Genomic DNA, 14,509 nt, shown 5'->3' with positions numbered 1-14,509 from the left:
TCTCACCATTACGAACAGGCTCAGTCTTGGCCAGTGCTGGGTCCGTCTTGGGGTCAGATGACATTTGCTCTGTTGGACACATGAGAAACTTCTAACAGCTTCTCATAGAAGCCACCCCAGTAGTTCCCTCCCTATTAAAACCTTGCTACACAAACTGAATACATTTATGTAATACAAACCTTGTTTAACTGTTCAGTCATTACATAAGACCATTTGACTAGATAATGATCATGTATTTTTCAGATGTTTATATCTAGATTACCAGCAATCTTTTAGTGTAGCTGTTCTCCTGAAAATAAGATGGTTTCTATTTTGAGAATAATAGAACATATTCTGTCAACATATAAACAAGTATATCCTTATATTGTCCAAATTTCCATTTCTCTTCAGCCTGAATTTCCATTCTTGTAGTAACCACTTGAGTCAATGATCAGTATTTGTGTTAGTAACATAGTTTTAAAATCTGTTACTTCATTTAAGGGGCTGGACTTCCTTGACTGTCCTGAGGCCTTGCAAAATGAAGAACAAATATTATCCAAAAGTTTGTATTTCAAAAAGGAAAGGGAGAAAGAGGAGAGGGAAAACAGCTGTACTTTTTAAAGAATTCTGTGTTCCTTCCATCCCATTAATTCCTTAAATTATTTTTCCATTCATTTTTCCCATGACACAGTCATCACTTTCAAAAAGCCAAGTTCAAATGAACCAGATGTGCTGAACATGCAAATAACTGGAAAATGGGTTTCCCTGGAAACCAGATGAAAGTCTTCAGAGCAGCTCCACCTCCTGCTCAGCTTGCCTTTCCCTTTTAGCAGTTCAGTAATAGCAAATTAAGACACTTATACACATATTGTCCCCTCCACTCACATGAGCAGGGGGTAACCACTTCAGGCAGGATTCAGAAAGGAGAGACATTTCAATGTTTTCACTGTTGTATTCTCTGTAAATCTGTAACTCTTCTGTAATAGCAGAACATGGATTAGGTAGGATGAGAATTTTTGCAGATGGTATCAGAGGACAACTGCCTTTCATGTTGTTCCTTGGCAATGTCATAGTTAACTGTGTAGAATATCTGCTAGAATGCCGCTGCAATTAGCACTCATTTATCTGGAATCCCTTCCCCGGAACTTTATATTGCTGTTCCAGAGTATTTTGAAATTCAGATGGGATCTAAATGCGCACCCAGAAAACTCACCTACCATAATCTGCTAGCTCTTTTCCCATATATTTTATACTGTCCTGCAGATACCAGAGGTTTAGCAATGAAGGCAAGCCTTCTTTCCCCTTGACTGCATGCTGCCTTTTCCCATGGTTCATAGCAGTTCATTTGAGTTGCCTTGGTTGCTGGCAAACAAAACTTCTAGTACAGTACCACTGGTATGCTTAAATTGCTGGAACGCTTTAGCATAGCTTTAGCCCTTTGTGCTCCTTCATCTAATGCCAATATGAAACGAATAATACAGCCCCAGAGGATGTTCAGCATTAAGTGGCTCTGTAATTGAGATCCCTCACCCTTAATATAATGAACTTTCCTGACGTTGCAAATTTTTCCTTTTACAGACCGAGAGTTAAGCAGTGTATCTACAGAAATATCGCTGTAAGAATAAAGTTCAGTATAAAATTTCATCACATAATGTCCTGGGTTCAGCAGTAGCAGTCATTTTTTCTCCTTGGTGGTAGCTGGTGCAGTGCTGTGTTTTGACTTCCAGCCTGGGAACAGTGCTGGTGATACCAATGTTTTCGGTTGTTGCTAAGTGATGTTTACCCTGACCAAGGACTTTGTGAGGCTCATGCTCTGCCAGGGAGGAGGGGAAGCCGGGAGGAAGCAGAGACGGGGTGCCTGACCCAGGCTAGCCAAAGAGGTATTCCATAGCACAGCACGTCATGCCCGGGGTGGGGGGGTAACTGGGAGTTACCCGGAAGGACACGGGCTTCTGGGTTGGACTCGTTTCTTGGCCGGTGGTATCGTATTCTCTTCCCTTGTTATTTTCTCTTATCTGTTGTCATTGGTGGTAGCGGTGGTAATTTGTGTTGTACATTGTTTGCTGGACTGTTCTTGTCTCAACCCGTGGGAGTTGCACTCTTTTGATCTTCCTCACCATTCCTCCAGGAATGGGGAAGGGGAGAGCCCGGGGGGGGGGGTGTGGGTGGTGGGCCTCGATTGCTCTCAGCCCGGCACCACTCACTGGGAGTGTGTGAACAAGCTGTCTGGCTAGGGTTTAAACCACAATGGATCCTTTGGCGCCCAACGTGGGGTTCGAGGGGTTGAGATAACAACAGATCTGTCCGGATTAATAGCCACTCGTCACAATGCTGATTTATTGGCTCTCAAGGTTGTTCCTCTTGATCTCACAGTTTCAGTATATCATATCTTACGTCCATCCGGTATTTGCTGTATTAGTGTTTCTCAAGTGTGGGGCTTGGGCTAAGGTTTTTGCCCCATTGTACTTTATGGTAATGACTTGTAATACAATGGAATCATTGGTCATGAAACTGATCTGGCTTATGTTCCCAGTGTGGTCACCACCTTTATACTTTGGGAGGTATATAATAGAAGTGCTTAGCAATTACACATCTTTTTTCTCCTTCTCAGGTGCTCAACCTGTGAAGGAGACATCCTTTTAGCCTCCCAGTCCTCCCCCAGACCATTTACATTTGAGAGTTTTGAAGTTTTTGAATGGCCTTTTAATGCTGTTGAGACTTGTTTGCTAATCGTGACGGGGATCACCATGCTGACACGCATACAGAGTGTGTTTTCCCCGCGACAGATTTCAAGAGTTAAGCAGATTCAGGTTTGGGTCTTGTCTGGGGTTAAACGACAAAGTAGGAGGACCAAGAGATTTTCCCTGAGGCTGGACAGCCATGAGTGGCAGGGTGTGTGGGATAGTATGGGCAAGTATCTAGGTCAGTGGGCCCCTCCAGTACTTTGGAATTTCACTACCGAACAACTGCAAAATCCAGAAGAATTAGTAAAACACTTAAATGAGGTGTGTGGTCATTCTGGCCATACCAGAGATGGACAAATCACGGCAACGTGCTGGGGCTTGGCCTATGCTTACAGGGCCTTGTTCAACACTATCCAGCACCTTCAAAAGGAAAAGAATGTCGGCAGATCTGAGGGCAAAGCAACAGTCACTACTCAAACTTTGTCTGCAAGGAACAGCTCAGCTACCCCAGCGGCAAGTACAGCAGCTGCTCAAACTTCAACTGCAACAAACAGCGTGGTTACCCCATCTCCAAGTACAGCAGCTACACCACCCCCAGCAACAAGTACAGTTGCTACTCAAACCACAGTGATAATCACTGCAGCCAAAGCAGAGGACCAATTCGTACCAATATCAGTTGCCCCTGTACGCAAGAGAACAAGCAAAAAGGAGGCAAAAAGGGTGAAGCGAGATGAAGAAACAAGGAATTCACCACCCGGTCTAGTATCTGATTAGGAGTCATCATCACATGACAAAGAAGAAGAAGAAGCAAAACAAGGATAGGACAAGGGGTAATGGGTGCAAACTGGAACACAAGAGGTTCCACTTAAACTTGAGAAGAAACTTCTTCTCAGTGAGGGTGACAGAACACTGGAACAAGCTGCCCAGGAAGGTTGTGGAGTCTCCTTCCCTGGAGACATTCAAAACCCGCCTGGACACATTCCTGTGTAACATTATCTAGGTGTTCCTGCTCCGGCAGAGGGATTGGACTAGATGATCTTTTGAGGTCCCTTCCAATCTCTAGCATACTGTGAAGAGGTAACTTCTCGACCTCGGACCTCAACCGAGCTACAGAATATGCGAAAAAATTTTACCCTTCAACCAGGGGAGCACATCATCACCTGGTTGCTCTGATGCTGGGACAACGGGGCCGATGGTCACGAACTAGAAGGTACAGAAGCCAAGCAGCTGGGATCACTTGCTAGAGAAGGGGGAATTGACAAAGCAATTGCAAGAGAGAAAAAGTCCCTCAGCCTTTGGAGGAGGCTCTTGGCAGCTGTGAAAGAAAGGTTTCCGTACAAGGACGATGTTACGAGTCGTTCGGCCAAGTGGACTACTATAGACAAAGGCATCCAGTCTCTGAGGGAATCAGCCATCGTAGAGACGATCACATCAAGCTGAATAATGGGGATATACCCATAGATCCAGATGAAGTTGAATGTACACGACCCATGTGGCGAAAACTTACACGGAATGCACTGTCATCATATGCCCATTCATTGGCAACAGTAACCTGGAGTGACCCTGCACCCTGGGCATGAAGTGCTGTGCTATGGAATACCTCTTTGGGTAGCCTGGGTCAGGCACCCCGTCTCTGCTTCCTCACAGCTTCCCCTCCTCCCTGGCAGAGCATGAGCCTCACAAAGTCCTTGGTCAGGGTAAACATCACTTAGCAACAACCGAAAACATCGGCTTCACCAGCAGTGTTCCCAGGCTGGAAGTCAAAATACAGCACTGCACCAGCTACCACGAAGGAGAAAAATTACTGCTACTGCTGAACCCAGGAATCTTTCGATCCCCCTCCCCGTTCCTCCGGGAGTGGGGAAGGGGAGAGCCCCAGGGTGGGGGAGGGCCCTCGGTTGGTCTCAGCCCGGCACCACTCACTGGGAGTGAGTGAACAAGCTGTCTGGCTAGGGTTTAAACCACAACACATTGTTAGGTAATCATGATTCACTGTGAGGATGAGGAGACCCTTTGATGCATTGCCCTTGTTTTCATTCCTCATCTGGTCAGGGAGAGGTGGAATAAATCACAGTGCTTCCACCTAGACTAGAATAAATTTCTGAAGGGATAGCCGAGTGAAGTACATTTATAAAAAAATTGTCAACTGAAATGAACAGAGGACAACAAGCAACAGAAATATCTTGTCCTGTTAATGGGATGCTGCTATCTGGATTAGCATGCATTTGCTGTATTTCTAATTAGTTTTCATTGTATTAACATGCTAATGTTAATGTGATACATTACTTTCAGCCATGCAGGCATAAAGCCAATTTTTAGGAAACTGGACTTCTAGAGAACAAAAGTAGAGAATCAATGAATAAGTAATTTACAAAACTACTCAGCCTAACTCTACATCAGAGATACAGAGTTTATAATCCTTCTTTTTTAGTATGCCACTATAATTAACAATGCACATATGATTAGCATTACCAGTGTTCTCCTCTAGAAGCTGGCATCTAGTTTTTATTCTGATCTTCTTTCCAGTAGAAGCAAATATTTCTGACTTTTTTCAGTAGGATTGCATCCTTTGAATAATAGCACAACACACAGTATCTAATACAGCATAGTATGAATGAAACATGGAGACTGCACTCGTCCCTTCCCTTCAAACAAAACAAAAAAAAACCAAAAAATACAGCAAAAAAGTAATTCCTGAGGAGTAAGTTCTGGTTCATCAGAATGTAGAGCACCTTGTTTTGTTGACAGCACTAACATTGCTTGGACTTAGGGAACATTCTTATTGATTCATGAATATTCTGAGGGGATAGATTAATCTTTTGTGAACCATACAGCTCTGATGAAATTGCTGTTTAACATGCTAAAGTGTCAAATTCATCTTCTCTTTGTACAAAAGAGCTTCTTATAATAAAGACTCTGTAATAGCAATAAGGCATCTCTGTGGGGAATGTTTATCATGAAGCATTTGCACTTTGAAATACTAGACATTTTGTCTTGTATTACATAGCTCCCTAAGGATATGAGTGTATGGTACTATCCAGTACCTTCCATTCAACTGGATAGCTTAATTATTACTTGGGACATTCTGCCTATACATAGGTCTAAGGTTAGATAAGCCATGCATTTATTAAACTTAGCAATCTGTGACATGATCTTTATCATGTTTCACATCATCTGTCAGAAAATGGAAAAAACAGACAGATGACCCATCAAACATATTAAGGTAGGTAGTTAGGTAGATAAATAAGTGTGTAGACAGATTTCAGTACAAGTAGAATTTCCACAGAAAAATCTGTGCCTCATATGAGAGAATACACCCAGACCTCTTCCTGAAAGCTCAGTGCTCTAAGGACTCATTAAAGTTCTTATTAAGATGCTCCCAGTGCTCAGCCAATATAGTGTACTAAGTACACACCAGATATGATCCTCCATGTCCCCAGAGATCTACCACGTTCAAATGACCCTCTTCTTGGCTGAATGTTACTGATATGAAACATCACCTTTGCTCTTGTCCTGTGGCCTGATTGCAGCAACTCTATAATCACAACTGTGCTTTTGGAAACTCTTCTCCTTGTGTTGTACCAGTTCATCCAACCTTCTTCCACAAGGGAAAAAAGAAGTCCCAGTATAAATTACTTATGAAATAATACAGAATTCCCTTCCACAAGGGAAAAAAGAAGTCCCAGTATAAATTACTTATGAAATAATACAGAATTCCCTTCCACAAGGGAAAACAGAAGTCCCAGTATAAATTACTTATGAAATAATACAGAGGCTTTATAGCAGTCTTATACAAGACAAAAAAAAAGAGTTTATTCAGAAAATTATGAAACTTCATGGCTATGCAGAAACTCCTGTTTCATTGGACAGTTATGTACAATCTGCAAAGAATGTTTTGAGATCTTATGCAGCTATGTGTTTTTCATATCTGTTAGGAAAAGGAGAACTTTAATCATGTTCATCATACCTTTAATGAGGGAACCAAGTCTAGACTGGGAGGACGGATTGCAATTAAGTTATACATCTGCAGAATATAAAAATCTGTGTCTGCAATTCTCAATGGAAATAGTGTCCTTAACATGTTGAAGTAAGTAATAGAAAAATGCACATATTAAAAAAAAAGAAAAAGGGAGAGAAGATCTGGGAAGCTCTAAGTCAGCATCACATCAACCCACAGGAAGATCAGAAAGCAAGCCCTCTGGGATTTGTTCAGCAGTAAGAAGAGAAGGATCAGTCAGAGGAGACTGTTGTTTTAGAGAAGAGAGAGGGGAGGGGGAGGGGAGAGGAGGGGAGGGGAGGGGAGGGGAGGAGAGGAGAGGAGAGGAGAGGAGAGGAGAGGAGAGGAGAGGAGAGGAGAGGAGAGGAGAGGAGAGGAGAGGAGAGGAGAGGAGAGGAGAGGAGAGGAGAGGAGAGGATTCTGTAATCCTATGATTTCTGTAAGGTAGTGGAAAACTCAGGCCTAGAAGGTTATCTGCATCTTTCTTTTCTAGAATGCAAAGTAATTTCCAATATTTAAAAAACAAAACAAACACAAAATCTTTATTTGCCTTGTTGGAACTATTAAACCTATAGAAATAATAGTTAGTCCAATAAGAAGTATTATTTCTCATACTAATCGTATTAATGACTACAAAGTGATTTGCAAACATGGAAAAACACATAGCTAGTATTAATGTGACTAAATGTCTTATAAATTGCTGAAAAAAGAGAATGAAAAATTGTTGAAGAGTCAGTGGGATGAGATGGATTTGCAGGCAACTGTACTGAGCAATGTAGTGCAATGAAGTGCTTTCCACATTTATCACTTCTGTGTTCCAAGCTTCCCACACCAAGTCACTTTGGCTCAATAGTTTGCTATATTGATAGAGATTTTATTGATCATATTTCACACTGTACTAACTTAGCACTCAGTGTCTTGTCCTGCTTTCGTGCATTGACTTATTGGATAGATTCAGAGTACTAAGGGGCACACTGCAAAACTGTGCAGAGATTGTCATGATCTCTGCATGACTGACTTCCCAAAGAGGCAATCTCTGCCACCGTTAGCACTTGCTGGTGGTTTGCAGCAGCTTCTGTCACCACTCATGCATTACTGTCCTACCAGCCCAGCACCATGCATTTCATAAGGCTGTGTCTGCAGGAGAAGAAAGAATGGGGAGGCACTGACAGGGAGGAGGATATATCAGAGACTATGCTATTTGCTCACATATGATTCCATTATATGCAATTGCACCTTGTTCGAGAAAACTGCATTAGAGGCCAGAGATAACATGCCTTCATACACTAGGGCAGAGGCTTCTTAAGGCCTATCTGCAGAAAGTGTCAAAAAGCACTATATTCTCTTCTAGAAGATATATCACATTATCCATCTTAGTGTTCTGTTTTCTAAACTTTTTTTTCCCTTTACACCTGTTCTATATTCTACATTGCTGCTTTTTCCTGGGCTCCTCTCCTCATAGCACTTTGCAGTTGTGTATGTGAGTGATACTGGAGTCTTAAAAAATAAAATAAAATTAAAAAAAATACATAAAGAAAGGTCTTTAGGCTGTGCCATTGTGTCTCCGTTCCTGAACCTCAGGTTCATTCTTGAATTAGACTTTTTCACAAAGTATCTGCAGTGCTCCACTTTTGGCTATTTTTTGCATCTAAACATCAACCATTAATTTCTTTGGACAGCAGTTTCCAGGGCTGACATTAAAAAAAACAAAACCAGAAGTCTTCAATATTATAGTCAGAAGTGAAGTTAAATCTAGATTTTTTTTGAAAACTAAGTTAAGTTGATAATCACAAAATCACAGGATGATAATTATATCACATGAACTGAAATAGTATTGAAATTAAAAAAAAACAAAAAACCCCACCAAACTTCTGAAAGCCTCAAGCACCCTTTTATCAAATGGATGTTACCCTTATCTGAAAAGGGTGTTTGAAACCTTTAAAGACATTTTTCTAATTGATTGATAAAAAGACTGACTTAAATAATTTTTCCATGGGTTTTTTTTAGGTGGTTAAATGAGCGTTAAATGAGAATCTTTTAGAAGAAAAAAATATATTCAATCAGTGTAGGAGTAATCAGATTTGTAAACCAACAGTGAGCATTTTTAAAATACATTAAAGAAAATAAAGCAAAAACAGAAAGAAGGATGCTCTTTGAGGTAAGTTGTAACTTATCTTGGTTAGAGAGCTTATTTTAAGGTGAGGAATTTTCCTGCAGATAACTTGGGATACTTAGGAATGAGAAAATAATTTCTTTCTCTCTTACGGATGATTTCAGAGCTCATCAATTTTATTACTGAAAAATATATGTGATGAATATTGAAAACATTTCTTACTACTGAGAGGGTAAGATTCTGTATTTCTTGACACAAATATGAATTAGAAATACTTCCAGAGATTTTGGTGCATCACATTCTCAGCCAAAGATTGTCACACAGATACACTGCTTGCAAGTGAATGGACTGGCACTGGTTCATGAAATGTGACTTTTGGACCTACATAACACTGCAAAACTTAAGCATTGGGAAAAGGCATTTTAAGAAATATTAAGCCTAATGTTTACCGGACATATTCAGGTGGACTATTAGGAGAACCTCTGTTTCCTTCCTCAGATTGTGTCTACGTTCACAGTAAGCACTCTACACTCTTTTCAGATATGGCATACTGAGCTTCTTTTATGCTTTTGCCACTGTCTTACTTGTTTGCATAGTTCCTAAATATCCATTACAAACCTAGATAACTGCTTTGCTGACATCAGGATTTCTTCATGGCCTCCACCCAATTGGAACTTCAGAAATTTCTCTGAGCATCATATACTTACATCTACATGACTGTTGCGTTTTAACCCCAGATGGCAACTAAATCACCTGCAGTTGCTCACTCAAATAACTGAGCATATAATTCTGAAGCAGTAGGAAAAGAAACAAAAATTCCATATAACTAAAGAGTAAAATAAAGGGATCATTTCAGTGATTATTTATCAATATTTTCCTTACTACTGATGTAATCAGATCCAGATATTTCAAAATTAAGTTACAAAATGTGGCCCTTTGTGTCTAAGTCTTTTATTTGAGGTGGCTTTAATAAGTTACACAGAATACTATGACACCATCTTCTTCAATAGACAGCAATCTTTTCCTGAAATTGCTTTAATAATCATAAGAAAAAAACTGTTCCATTGTGATTCTTTCCAAGCCACTGTACTAGAACAAATTCAGCCCATTCTAATTGGGTGACATCAAGCAGCAGTGAAAATGCAATTTGTTGTGAAATTTGTTTTTTGCATTTTGCTGTTAGAAGCTCAGTGTTCAGCTCTTTCACAGCTCTCCATCGGACCTTAGCAAAGAACATGCTAGCTGGAGGGCATCAGAAGCACTGATCACTCAAAGGGAAACAGAACAGCTGTGTTCCTGACAGCTGGAGCAAGCGTGACGTCCATCAGCAAATAACAGGGATATCTAAAGCTGTTCTCCTTAGCAGGGTGCCCCCAAATCCTTTTATTTTGTAAATGAGAGTTCTCAGTGACTGCCAATTCCAACTATTATTTTTCCAGTACATGATAAACATTTCTTTTTACATCTGTGTATTAGTTTGTCATGCTGTCATTCATCATCCATAAAGTAGCTTTAGGTAAGAATTATAAGAGAATAAGCTGTTTTAGAGAAGCTCGAGCCCAAAGAATCCTCCTAATGCAGATGCACAACAAATGCTCACACTACAAGCATACCCAGAAATTCCATACAAGATATACATTTTTAGTTCATAGTTTTAAGCCTAAAAGGAGCTGCTAATACGGTGAATATCCTCTTCCTGAATCTTCTCTGATTCATTCTTTTTAAATCCTGATACTGGTATCTACACTCCAAAGATTTTATCTTCATTGTCATCAATTCCCTGATATCAGGTAGATAGATCTGAATTTTATGTGTCCAGAATACATTAACCCAGCACTGCTATCCTATGAAGTTATGCATGTCATAGATCTCATTTTAGACTGTTTGCTAAATTCTCCCTGCAGAGGAATAATACAACATTAAAAAAAAAAAAACAAACAGAAACCAAAAAACAAAACAACAAAAAACACAGGAAAAAAAGGAGTAGTACATACTAGTACATGTTTGGTGTTCTGGATTCTGATCATTATCACTGAGACCCTTGCCCTTGGCATCTTTCGAGTTCTAATTAGAATTCTTTAAATGGCCTTTCATAGTGTCTGTTCCTTAAGTGAAAGTGGCTTGTTGATTAGTTAACCTGTTCTGTTAAAGCAGATATGATTCATTAAATAAAAGAATTTGATAGCTTATTTAGCTTTATTTCTATCTTTAGTTTTATATATTTCAGCTCTCAAAAATCTCTAACCCATTTCTTAAGCCATTAGCATCAAATGAGGTGAATTATACCATTACAGATGTAGCATCAACAAAATTAGTTCAAACTGTGAAGTTCAAAACAGCTTTAGAACTGTTTTGAGTTGGCCTTATAGTATGGCCTTATGGCCTTATAGTCAAAAAAAGTCAAAGCATCCTGTCCACTGCTTACTCTTTCAGGCCAAATGTTGCTTGGGAATACACATACAGTATATTTGGTATATGAAGTTTTAAACTGGACTGTGTATCTCTATATAAATAGGAGTAGCAACACAGATATGAAGAGTTGCCTTCAGACTCCCAGCCTTCCAGCACGCCCTTCATGCTTTCCATGGTTTAGACTCCCTGTTGTCAGTCTCCCAGAGTAGAGATGTATACAGTTCTTCAAAAAATGTTCCCCCAAAAGAAAAAAAATAAACACTTTGATAATAACTGCGTCATACAAATTTCTCAACCACATACTTCTATGTATATTTTGTGTGATTGTATTTTTGAAAAAAAAAAAAACAAAATGCTGAAATGCTGTGACTAAATTTTTTTTGTCCAGAAAAAATAAAATAATAATACATTATTGAATATGCCTCTTCCTCCAGATTTTCACTTGCAATCAAGACACCAAAGAAGCAACAGTTAAACTGTTAGTATTGAAAAATCTAAAGGATGAAAAAAAAAGTTAATCAAAGGCTGTTATTCTGCAAATACCTTACTCTACTGTGTTTATATATTACAGTGATAATGAGAAAGATCATGGTAACATCGTCCAGGCTGCTGACTTGCTACACAGAGCAGTAAATTAAGATCTAAGTATCATCTATACTAATGCGTATGAACTTCCATTTTTTATGAAGTTACAGATTTGTTATTTAAAGGAAAAAAATATGATTCCTGCAGGTGAAATCTAAACATCAGTTCTTTACCATACAGATAACTTTTATTTATGCAGGTGTCATGTATACCTTTATGCCTGTTGTTAAATGATCTCTTTTCCTTATCTAGACAACAGACTGCAGCTTTTCCAAACAAGTTAGCCAGGTGGGCAGGAGCAGTTCCCTTGGTCTCTCAGTAATTTAAGGCTCTTACACAGGTCTTTTTTATTAGCATAAAAAATGGAGGGTAAAGAGAAAGGGAATCAAAAGTGTATAGGACATGACAGTGCCCAAGGGTAGACTGTTTTTCCTGATTCCAAGAGATAGAGCATGCTGTCTTGTACAGATGCCTCTCAGAAATTGTTTATATTGCCTCCTGAAGCAGTGGTTCACTGTGCTGGCCCTAGCTCTGGGCTATGGCTAAATGCAGTAATCTAGCTTTCACAGCTGCAGTATGACAGACAGTGAGGCAAGATGACTTAATTAACTGTTTACTTATGTATAGAGCATGAAAACTAAAATTGATTGAAACTCATTTGAAAACAAAAAGACTTCTTCCTACCTGTTGTTTGTCATCCAAGAGAGGTTTTCAGTGGAATTCAAGATTTCTTTTCCTTTTAAATAAATTATTTATAATCACAGTAGTTCTAATTTACTATGAGCAAAACATCAAATCAGTAATGTGTTTAATAGGACTTATTAAATTCCCATTAGATTAAATTACCACCCTTAGAGATAGAGAAAACTGCTCCAAATTAGTGTCTTTTAATAACGATGCATTTCACCTATTTCTAAAACACATTTATAATTTTAAGGTCTGTGCTACAGCAGTTTATTTGGTCTTTATGCTAAAATCAGATTACATATAGCCTATTCTCTTTGCTAAATCTTTTTTTTCAGAAGAAAATAATAACGTTAAATGCTCTTTCAAGAGTCCTTTCCTTGCAGGAATAAGATTCAATTTATTTTGAGGGTTCTTTGGCTGAGGTCTAGTATGAAATAACCTTTACATTTCACCCATATCTGTCTAGAACTTACTGGGCCAGACAGCAATCTGGCATCCTCCAGGAATGTTTTTCTAATAATGTCCCCATTATTTCTCAGTTGTAAGCTGCCTACAAAGGAAGCAGTTTCCAGCCACTTTTTTTTTCCCTACCTATCTAAATCTCAGATGAGTAAGCTGAAAAGCTTATTGTAGAAAATACTGCCATTACTTGAGTGGATTTTACTCTCTTATGCTGGATTAGAAAGCTACCTCCCTTGAAGTGCTTTTTAGAAACAAGAAAAACCTATAAGATGATGTCAGAATGTTTTCTTCTGTGAAATGAAACCCCAGGTCTGGAACCTGGGTATGACTTCACAGGGTTATAGTTGTCCTGCAGTAGCTGCTTTCCAACATTTTAAAAATGTAGGGAGACAAAATATATTAAAGGTTGATATTCACAGGGAGCATTAAAACAAAACTGACACACTGCAGCTAATGTGCAGAATTATAAATTGACTTACAGATGGCTGTATACACACGTATATATATATGGTATGTGTATTTGTGCACAGGAAATTATATGCAGTTAGCTCACAAACACTGTATTTAGACAAGTCATTGTGAACTGAGTATTTCGTGATTTATGTACAGTGTATTTCTTAAAAGCTATTGTTGTAAGTTGTTGATAACATCTATTGTGGCCTATTTTTGCATTTAAACCACACAAACTTTAAAATCCTTACATGCAATGTGTGATGTTACTTTTCCAGTACCTAACTTTAATATGTATATATCTATATATCTTTATGTCTCTTTGTTACATCTAAAAAAAAACACCTAAGTTAAAAATTTGCTTCTATTTGTCAAAGTTAGAAACAATGTGCTAACAATCAAAATCTTAACAAGTATATTTTTTTTTTGTGCAAAGGAATAAAAACTACATTTATTTAGTTCTATCTGATTCTTATTTCTCAGCAAGTACTGAAATGTAGTTAAGATGTCCTGGTGGACAAGAGAAAGACTAGCATTAAAATATAATCCAGTGTAGTTTCCATAATCCTACAGAATGTAGTGCCAAGTTGCCTTAACTGTCTAATTGCACTGGCTTGAAGAACAGAAGCAGTACAACAGTATTAATCTCTTAAATTGTACTGGTTTTCTATTGGTTATCAACATAATTTTGAAGGACACTAATTAAATTTGGAGGCCATCTTAAGAAAAGCTTTGCTGAGTATAAATCACAAGCCAAAATAAGTGAAGAAAAAAAGGCACTGCAAATCCACCAGTTACCTAATGCCCTTAGTCGCTGTGCTCTACTTATCAGTGTACTAATTCTTAATATATAGTTTATTCCATTTTCGTGTATCTAAATATATGTATACATCGTAATTAATATATTCTGCAGATTGCACTTGCTGACTTAAGAAATGTTAGCTTAATCGTTTTGCTGAATCCGAATCTTTGTGTAGCTTATGTAGTAAAGGACACATATCTCCAAGGCAATTTTTCTCTTAACTTGCTCTATGGTTTTGCAAATAACAAGTCATTCTGCCACCCTCCCATCTGTGCTTCCCTTTCTACACTTGGAACCCATACTTTTGCTTCTTCTTATATAATTTTAATGGACATACA

General features: G+C 38.7%; 1 protein-coding gene across 1 annotated transcript in view; it reads left to right on the top strand.

Annotated features, from left to right (window-relative positions):
- PTPRD (protein tyrosine phosphatase receptor type D) overlaps positions 1-14,509 on the top strand; it is a 601,423-nt gene that overhangs the window by 24,279 nt on the left and 562,635 nt on the right. The window lies entirely within an intron of this gene.

The sequence above is a fragment of the Pezoporus flaviventris genome, unplaced genomic scaffold, assembly GCF_033815535.1.
Source record: "Pezoporus flaviventris isolate CSIRO_AGI_PZ_B2104156 unplaced genomic scaffold, CSIRO_AGI_Pfla_v1 ptg000150l, whole genome shotgun sequence".
Lineage (NCBI taxonomy): Eukaryota > Metazoa > Chordata > Aves > Psittaciformes > Psittacidae > Pezoporus > Pezoporus flaviventris.
The sequence above is the reverse complement of the archived record's forward strand: the minus strand, read 5'-3'. Positions and strand labels throughout refer to the sequence as shown.